Source organism: Cheilinus undulatus, linkage group 16 (assembly GCF_018320785.1).
Source record: "Cheilinus undulatus linkage group 16, ASM1832078v1, whole genome shotgun sequence".
Taxonomy (NCBI): domain Eukaryota; kingdom Metazoa; phylum Chordata; class Actinopteri; order Labriformes; family Labridae; genus Cheilinus; species Cheilinus undulatus.
Window position 1 is genome coordinate 34,325,376 of NC_054880.1, and position 10,613 is coordinate 34,335,988.

Sequence of the window (10,613 nt, forward strand, 5' to 3'; positions counted from 1 at the left end):
TGGGAAAAAAAGGCTTTTGCATGGAACAATCTGCAGACTGAATTTAAGCTCCAGAACCTCGTATCTCTGAATGTTTTTAAATCTTTAGTGAAAACTCTTGAAATCAAACTGTCTGTATGCCAATGTTCAAGCTGATGTTTATTATTACTGTACCTGTTGTCTATTATGAACTGTTTGAGTTTGAGTGTGTTTGATTTTGAAACTGTATTGCTGCCATTCTTGGCCAGGTCGCCCTTGAAAAAGAGATCTTTGATCTCAATGGGACTAGCCTGGTTAAATAAAGGTTAAATAATAATAAAATAATCAATTTCCATCACCACCACCAGTGTCTAGACTCCATAGGGGGGGTTTCCTATCCTGCTGTTGGCCTCACTAGACATCACAATGAAGTCTATTTACCAAAGTCATTTTACAATTTCAAATATTTCCAAACTTGTAAAATAAACCATTCTTTAAGTCACATTAAGCCTCTTCTGATTGAAACGATTCCAGTCATTAAAGGAAAAAAGCCATCCAACACTACCTGCCCTATGTGAAAAAGTCATTCCCCCCTAAACCTAGTAACTGGCAGCAACAAAAGTGTTTGTGATAACTGCTAATGAGTCTTTCACATCACTGTGAAGGATTTTTAGGCCCACTATTCTTTGCAGAATTGTTTTAATTCATCCACATTGGAGGGGTTCCAACATGAACGGCCTGTTCAAGGTCATGCCACAGCATCTCAATCTGATTTAAGTCCAGGCTTTGCCAGGACCACGCCAAAACCTTCATTTAGTGTTTTTTTAGTTGAGTGTTCAGGATAATTTTCCTACTACATAGCCAAGTACTCTTGAGCTTGAGGTCATGAACTGATGGCCGGACATTCTCCTTCAGGATTTTCTGGTAGAGAGCAGAATTCATGGTTTAATCATTTGCAATAAGTGGTCCAGGTCCTGATCCAGACCATCAAACACCACCATGTTTGACTGTTGGTACAATGTTCTTTTGATGGAATGCTGTGTTAGTTTTACTCCAGATGGAACAGGACACACACCTCCCAGAAAGTTCAGCTTTTGTCCGATCAGTCCACAGAATATTTTCCCCAGAAATCTTGGGGATCATCGGGATGTTTTTAGTCAAATGTGAGACGAGCCTTAGTGTTTCTTTAGGCAGCAGTGGTTTGGCAGTGGAACTCTCCTATGATGCCATTTTGCCCGGTCTCTTTCTAATTGTTGAATCATGAACTCTGACCTTAACTGAATCAAGTGAGGCCTGCAGGTCTTGATGTTGTCCTGGGTTCTTTTGCGACCTCCTGGATGAGTCGTCGATGTGCTCTTGGAGTCATTTTGGTAGGCGGGCCACTCTTGGGAAGGTTTACCACTGTTCCAAGTTTTCCCTATTTGTGGATAATGGCTCCCGTCATGGTTGGCTGGGGTCCCAAAGCCTCAGAAATGTCTTTGTAACCCTTTCCAGACTGTTGGATATCAATGACTTTGTTTCTCATCAGTTCTTGAATTTCTTTAGATGGCGCCATGGTGTGTTGCTTTTTGAGATTTGTTAGCCTACTTCACTTTGTCAGACAGGTTCTATTTAAGGGATTTCTGGATTCAACAGGTCTGGCAGCAATCAGACCTGGGTGTAGATAGTGAAACTATCTTTTTTAACTTTTTACATATGGTTGGGATGACATGTTTCCCTTAATAATTGAAAAAATTGTTTAAAACTGATTTTTGTATTTACTCAGGTTATTTTTGCCTTATATTCATATCTTTTGATGATCTGACACTTTTAAATGGGACAAATATGCAAAAAATCCAAAACAGGAAGCAGGCAAATACATTTTCACAGTCCTGTATATTGCAGCTGGTTTCTCTTTTGCATTGTTATGCGAAGTGGTAGCTGAAAGCAAAGTGACATTCACAGTTTTTAATAAAGAATAACAAACAACACAGTTACAGATCTCCAGGATTAACGTTGGGTCTGTGGATAACAAATGAGACGCTGCCAGATCTCATTCAAGTCTGTCCTTTAACAAGAACATTTCACTTTCTACACTGTTGGTTTATTCATCGACTCACAGTTTAATCAGACAAACCTCTTTTTTCCTGCAGTGTAATAATAATCACAGTGGTGATTAAGTGATATAATATGTTGTCTTTTCTTAAGTGCTGAAATCAGTTCTGAGATTCCCATAACAATTAAAGCAGAGTTTGGTACAGATATTAACTACTTCAGGAGGTGTTTTAAAAAGTTCAGACCTTTCATTTATTATCTTGGGACAAAGGATGAAGCCGTGCAGTGGTTTTGCCTCCTCCAGGCTACATTTATCACACATCTCGGGTTATGTCTTGTGTAATTTTGCCTTGAATAATGGAGTCTGTGAATGACTTTGAACTGAATGAGAAGAGAATTAATGGAATAAGGATGGATCTGCTCCACACTTGGTGCTACTATCTCTGCACAGATCTGTGTTTCCACTTCAGTCTCCCATTTGGTCTCAGTTACTCTGGTATGAACAATTATTAAACATTTTAGAAATAAGGCTGAAAGATCTGTTTCTCCTGGTTGTGTCAAAAACAGAACATGAAGCCGTTCAAAAAGCTGTGAAATTTCTGATATGCAAAAACATAAAGATGTTCTGACAAAGTCACATTCAGGCGAAGGTTACTGACTTCAGTGAACTTCAACTGTGAGAAGTCATGACAAAGTGAGGGTGACGGAAATGACTATTTTCCATTCACTGGTGTAAGAATTAGCATGGCGTTAGCCTGGGCCTGACCTCAGTTTGCTCTCAGACTCTTGCAGAGATGAGGGAAGTTGTTTGGTAAAACTAGTAAGATGTCTCTCTCATTTCCAGGAAACAGATTGTAATAGCACCCATGTGGGAGGGAACCGTTGTTTTTCAACCAATGTGAGTCTTGTTTGAAGTAGTTCAGACTGAACTCGTTGGTCATACATCTCTATGACATATACAATTGGTAGAAAGTGAAAGTGATAGTGCAAGCTCAAAAGAACACGGTCTGTTGTGGTCTGTGTGGTTGATAGGAATGTGTGAGCAATGGAAGAACGTGACGTCTAATGATTGACATCTGAACTTTCGTTTTCCAAGTGGACTCAGTTTATCTTTAAGACAGAGTTGAAATTTGTGCAATGTTAAAAGAAAGTCTCTCAAAGCATTATTAAAATACACTATATGGATAAAAGTATTTGGCCACATTTGTTAATTATTGAATTCATTCTGAAGAGCTGAGTGACTTCAAGTGTGGTGCTGTGATAGAGGCCACCTTTGCAATGATTAGTGAAATTTCATCCCTTCTGGATATTGCACAGTCAGCTGTGAGAGATATTATTAGAAAGTGGAAGAGTTTAGGAACAACAACTCAGCCATGAAGCAGAAGACCATGTAAAATTGCGTAGTGGGGTCAATGACTGCTAAGGCGAATGGTGTATTATAGTCTCAAAAGCTCTGCTGATTCCATAGTTGAAGAGTGCTGAACTATCACTGGCCATCTGAACTTCACTGGACTGTAGAGCAGTAGAAACGTGTTCTGTGGAGTGACCAATCACACTTCTCTGTAAGTTAGTCAGATAGGTGAGTCTGGGTTTGGTGGATGCTGGAAGATTTATACCTGACTGCATTGTGCCAACTGTGAGGTTTTGTAGAGGAGGGATAATGGTTCGGGGCTGTTTTCCAGGGTTTGGGCTAGACCTCTTATCTCCAGTAAAGGCAAATCTTAATGCTTTAACATACCAAGACTAGATAATGCTATACTTCCAACTGTGTGGCAACAGTTTAAGGAAGACCCTTCTCTATTCCAGCATGACTGTGCCACAGGGCACAAAGAAAGGACTAGAAAGACGTGTTTTGATGAATTTGGTGTGGAAGAACTTGACTGGCCCACACAGAGCCCTGACCTTAACCCCATCCAGCACCTTTGGGATTAACTGGAAAGGAGTTTGTGAGCCAGGCCTTCTGGTCTAATATCAGTGCCTGACCTCATAAATGTAGAGGGGTCTGGCTGTGGAGTGTACATCTCTGATGGCCATTCTCACAGACCGTACATCTCAGATGCTGTCTATTTCAAAACAGGGATACACGAAAACTTTCAAAATAAAATCAGATTGAACTTTCCTTTAGGGTTAAGGTAAAAGTAGGAAAAGTTGAAGGTTGAAAACCTGACCTGTTAAACCTGATTACATATCGTCTAATGTAGTCGAGTTGGCAGTCTACAGGAATAAAGCTCATCGTCCATGAAACATTCTAACACAGTAAGTGTAGCTAAGCTTACGTAGCTTTGTTAGCTATGTAGAAAACATAGCTATGAGCAACAAAGCTACATGTAGTTATGCAGCCTAAGCTACATTTGCTAAAGCTAATATAGCTAATGTTGAAACATAAATAACGTAGCTAGCTTAGTTATGTTATATTTAGCCAAAGCTAACGAGGTAAAAGCTAACACTTTTTGTGTAACTACCTCTAAACGGATCTCGACATAATTTTGCTGGATTAGACCTCTGATCTTTTTCTAGAAATTTAAAAAAATCTAAAGATGGAAATAGCAAATTACAGCTCTTCTGTTCTGAAATAGACAGCATCAGAGATGTCCGGTCAGGAGCAAGACTGTTTTGTATAAATGCTCTACAGTATGAATGGGCACAAATTCCCACAGAAGCTCTCCAAAGTCTTGTGGAAATCTTTCCAAGAGTGGAGGCTGTTATAGCTGCAAAAGGGGACAACTCCATATTAAAGTATATGTATTTGAATACAATGTCATTACAGTCCCTGCTGATGTAACAGTCAGGGGGTTGAATACTTTTGTCCATGTAGCCTATCGCTGAAACATTTGGTTATCTGGAGAAATCTACCAATGTAATCTTAAGATATTTTTGACAATTGTCTGTTTTCAGCTAAAATATCCAATCTAAAAGAAACCTTCACTGAGCTCCACAGTGATTCAAAAAGGTTTAACTCTTAAAGAAAATAAAAGATGTCTTTGAAAACATTCAGACCAGTCTGTATCTTCAGTTATGAAATAACCCAGACAGTCGTGAGGGTGATCTTGAAGACCAAAATAAAGTCTGATTAAATAAACTAGACCCTGCATATTCAAACTACACTTCATCTCCAAAAACCAGGGTGTTACTCTTGTCAAACACAGCCTTAATATTTGGAGAACCTAATTTTTTCACTTTAAGATTGTCAGTCACAAGACAATTGTCATTTTCTACAGATAATAAGATAAGACAGGACTTTAAAAACAACAAAGGGTTCCAATAAATAAACGCCTGGAATAAAGAAAATGAATATTTCAAAAGAAGCAGATGGAAGTTTAAAAAGTCTTATTGGTTGTTGTTGCTCGGTCTTGTAACATTTTCTAACATTTGTAGGATACAAAGATGGATGCTATGAGGGCTGTAGTCATCACTGCAGTTGTACACAGTTTGACCACGTTATTTTTAAATCAGACCTGGCTGTGATACAGATGGAAAGCTTATCGTTTGCCAAAACGTCATCCTTGCAGGCGATCTGATTACTTGTGTGTGTTTTGGTGAAACCAAAGACAGTAGAGACAGGATGAGTCAGATTCAAAGGATGAAAAATACTCTCCAGGCCCTCAGCTCTCTCAGGAGAGTAAATCTTGTCTTTTGTAACACATACTTTGGGTTTTATACAGAATGCAGAGCTTAAAATTGACCCTGAGGAATGACAAATCATGAAATTAAAGCTAAACCAAATTCCTCTTGAGTAACTAACATTGTCAGTCTACAGAAACATTTACTTTGTTCCATGATATAAGAAGCTCAAACCAGCAAAAAACTATTGTTTGTATTGTTAAATTCAAAATTAGGGAAAGGATGTTTAAATAAAAAGCTCCAGTCTGGTTTCTGGTCAGATTTTCCTCAGGCTGTTGGTGTTCTAGTGGAGGATTTTGGATGCAGTATTTGTAAAATCTTTCTGACATGTTTGTTAAATTCAGCAGGGCTGATTTGTACATTTAGTTCCATTATGGTCCAGCATCAGCAAATAAAATCTGGGATTTTTTTATTCTAGTGTATAAAGCGGTTAAAATTAGCTCCACCAACTTCCTCCTCTGATGGCCAGTGTGAGCAGACGTGGGGTTGAAGGAGACCAGTGTCTCTTGACACTGAATGGATCACACCATCTCCCACTCCTCGCTCAACTTAGCATCATTATTATAATTCAGTTTTAAATGGGATAAAGCAGCACTATTGCAGATTTTTATATAACCGCACAATCCATTAGACATTTTATTTTCAACATATTTGAACGGTTAAGCATGAATACTGCAGCATAACAAGAGCCAAGAGGAAATATTTAATAGTGTTTCAGACTTTATCTTTTATTAATCAGAAAAATAATTCTTTTAAATTATAACTTGGTGCTTTCATGCAGCATTCAGTTAAAGCTTGGGTGATGACAAGTTCACAGGCAATAGTGGAGCAACAATTCACATGAGGTTAAGCACACTATAAATGCATTAGTGTACATAAAGTATCTCGCAGATGTAATTTAAAGTGCCCTACTTATGATACATAAAATGGCCCCAATAAATATTATTTAGTTTAAATTCGAGCAGGGCTGGACTGGGAGGAAAATACGGCCCTGACACTTTTGGCTCAAATAGACCCCCCAAAGTGGGTCAAATATGACGTAACTGTAACACATAATTCCTTTGTCCCCCTTAATACGTAAATAACCAAAAAAATATTTTTCTGCGCACTTTTACCAAGCTCAGACGTAACATAGACACGTCTAGGCTAATGGCATGTTTTCACTCTGTTTTGACAAGTTTGAGCAAGTGTATGATGGACACATTATTCCTACTTAAGTAGAGGTACATTAAAGGTATGCAGTCATTTAAAAAAATCTCTGCTAGAATGCCTTATATTTCCAAACTAAACAGACCTAAATTTAGTATAGCTGCCTAAAATAGAGAAAGTATAACCTTGCAAAGCAGATGGAAACGCCCGTTTCCGTGTTTCTCACTAGTGAATCCATCTTGCAAAGCTCCTGTCTGAACCGTTTGGGCCCTGTTAGAAAGTGACAGGCCCAACCAGTGTGGAGGGGCAGTACTTTCGGGCGCGACGGAGTCGTGATGTAAGCAAGCAGCAACAAGAGGCCAGCACAGTTATGGCGGAAGACATTAGCGTGGATGCTGCTAAAGCACCAGTTTTATCAGAACTTGATGACCTTTCTTTGTTAAAAGAAGAACAAAGAACAGCACTGAGTTGTTTTCTTTTCAAAAATGACAAAAGTGACATGTCTACAGTCGCCATGGTTTGCGTTATGCAGTTCTGTATGGAGTTCATTCCTCGGTAGCTGCACACGTGAACCTCGGTAGCGGCGACGTCACGTGTTTTGTTGCTCTGATTGGCCCGTAAAGATGTGACAGACAGAACGTTCATCCAAACACCCTCCGATTTTTTTTAAAGGCTCTGCCCTTCCCCAAACGCTGTATATTGAAGGTTTTCCAAAAGGATGTGTGAAAAAAATCCATCTGGTGTGTCAGGTTAGAGAAATTACCTATCAGTTAAGTAAACTAGAGCTCACAAAGCCAAAAGCTGAGAGGAGAAATGTGAGATATGAATAAAACAGTGTGGAAGACTGAGACTGCATCAACACCAGCAGCGACTTAGTTTAGTTAGCAAATGGCTAACGCTAACACATGTATATTATAAGCTAACTCAACATTAGCTTAAAATGTAATCATATCTTAAGTAATTTTGCTGTTCCAATGGGTCTCGTATTTCTGTGCGAGTTTTTACCCGACTCACAGACCGTAAAAACCGAGCCTTATAGTAGACCTGAGCTTTTGTTTCTTTGTTACAGACCTTGTCCACACGCAGATGAAGATGGTATATTTCTGTTTTGTTTTGAAAACGTTTTCCATAAACACAGGATTGTTTCAGGAAATTTCCATGTATGCATGCAATCTGTACGTATATCTGTATAAATACAGTTTTTTACAACGCACACGTTGCCACACCAGCACTTAGCTTCATGTTAGCCCGTTAACTACTACCATACAACAGCCAAGTAACACCCTCCATAGAAAACACCAACAAACTATCACAACAAACAGCTAACCAGCAGTTAGTTCTCATCAGACACCACATTAACATTAGCATTTCAATAAAAGTGAATAAGAGAAAGACAAACGTCCACTGTGAATGCTTCAATACTGTTCTCTAGTCTACTACTCCGTTGAAGCAGAGGTTTGGCCACTGCTTCATGTTAATGCTGCTTATCTGTCTGCAGTCCTCCAGGTTTCAGCTTCATTACATCCGCCATCGATGATCAAAATCCATCCATACTGTCATTTTCCTGCATAATTGTCTGTAGTTTTAAAGTCAACAAAGATATTTTGCATGATGTCCTGTGTCGATCTCATGAATACTCACTGCCTTAATTAGCCATATGCTAGCTTAGGCCCCATCCACACGGAGACAAATTCAGGAGAATACGCCAACGTTATTTGTTGTATGGTTGTTTCATCCACACAGAAACATTTTTTGGAGGCCGTAAACGCTACTTTTGGTCCCAGAGTTGAACAAATCTGTATATGCCTACCATTTTGTCTCAGAGTGGACAGTCAACCGCATCTTTCTTAAAAAGATGAAGACATACATAGCATAGCCCACTTGCCGCATGCGCAGGTTACAGCGCCACTAACAGGCAAGGCATATATACTACTGTGTTTTCAGTCATTTTCAGTGATTCCATGCATAGGCGGAAATTTCCTGAAACAATCCTGTGTTTACGGAAAATGTTTTCAAAACAAAACAGAAATATACCGTCTTCGTCTCCATGTGGACAAGGCCTTACTTGTTAGGTTTTTAGCCTAATGCTAACATATCTGTATACACTCCATCAACTAATGATAGTGTGAATGAAGCTTTCGCAAGCGCATTGTGGATATTTCTGTCTCCTTCTCTGATATTTTCGAACACTTTTTGCTACAATTTTGGTAATATTTCCTTCAGAATACCCTCTACTTACACAGTGGAAAACTAGCTATTCAGCAAGACGAATCTGAACACTTGCCTGATGTAGAAACAGTGACCAAGGGGGGCAGGGCTTAGTAAAGGGGTCAATTAACAACAATATTGATGTGTCACTTAAGCATCAACCTGACTGAAGAAAACTCAGAGAAAACAACCACTGCAACAGTTGTTGCAGCTTTTGCAGCATCTTGAGCGACATTTTTTTTCTGATGTTTATTCACATATCCCATGGATTGTTTTCATGCTTGTTTTGCTTTCTCCAGACACTTTAGTTTCACTGATTCTTTCTAAGTTGGAGCAGAGTGGGGATGGGGCCTTTAACAAGATGATAATGGCTGAATAAACTGTCATTATAAACAAAATAACCAAATGGCCTTTGCCCCTGCTCTAAGGGCTAGTGCTTAACAGAATAAACAAAACAGAGGTAAATCACACAGGACCCAAAGTGTGTCGGCTCACCAAGAAAATTCCATCCCATGCCAGTCCAGCCCTGCATTTGAGAGTGTGTAGACACCATTCGGTAGTCAAAGCTAATCAAGACATGTGGTGCAAATAGCCTGGTGGTTGGGTTGCGCCTCATGTGGACGGGTGGACCAGGTTCAAGTCCAGCTTGAGGCTCTTTCCCAGCATGTGGTCCCCTTCTCTCTCATTTCCCTGTTTCTGGCTCTATCCGCTGCCCTATCTCTATAATAAGAGGTGTCAGAGGCCTGTTAATTTCAGAATGTTTCATAACCAGTTAAAAACTTCTCACGGGAGCTTTAAAGTGATATTTTGGTTATTTTTGGTTGGGATAAGATACTTAGCAAAACTACTACCATTAGCTTCCAGAGATTTCAGTGAGTGTTGCCCTGTTAACTGGACACACTTGCTAAAGTTAGACTATACAACATTGCAGATGGGTACAGCGAAAACAATCCTAGCACAAATTGTACACTATATCAAAAATGTATGAAGCTTTATATCCACCCAGAAAGCCTCTAACCTCGCAAAGCAGATGGATACGCCCCTTTCCTTGTTTTTCACTGGCGAATCCATCTTGCAAAGCTCCCGTCTGAACCGTTTTGGCCCGGTTAGAAAGTGACAGGACCAATCAGCAACGAGGGGCAGTACTTTCAGGCGCAGCAGAGTTGTGACGTAAACAAGCAGCAGTAAGAGCTGGTGCAGTTATGGAGGAAGAGATTAGCGTGGATACTGCTACAGTGCCAGTTTTATCAGAACTTGACAACATTTCTTTGTTAAAAGAAGAACAAAGAACAGCACTGAGTTGATTTCTATTCAAAAACGACAAAAGTCAAGTGCTTACATGTCTATAGTCGCCATGGTTCGCGTTATTCCCCGGTAGCTGTGTACGCTCAGCTTGATAGCTGCTACGTCACGTGTTTTGATGCTCTGACTGGCCTGTAGAGATGTGACAGACAGAATGTTCACCCAATCACACTTCGACTTTTTTTTAAAGCCTCTGCCTTTTCTCAAACGTTTCCTATTGAAGCTTTCCCAGATGGATGTGTTTCACACATCCATCTGGCGAGTCAGGTTAGAAAGCCTCTGTGTTTGACACTATTTTGCAATGCAAGCTTCAGCTACCAGCTACATGCTCCTCCACCTCA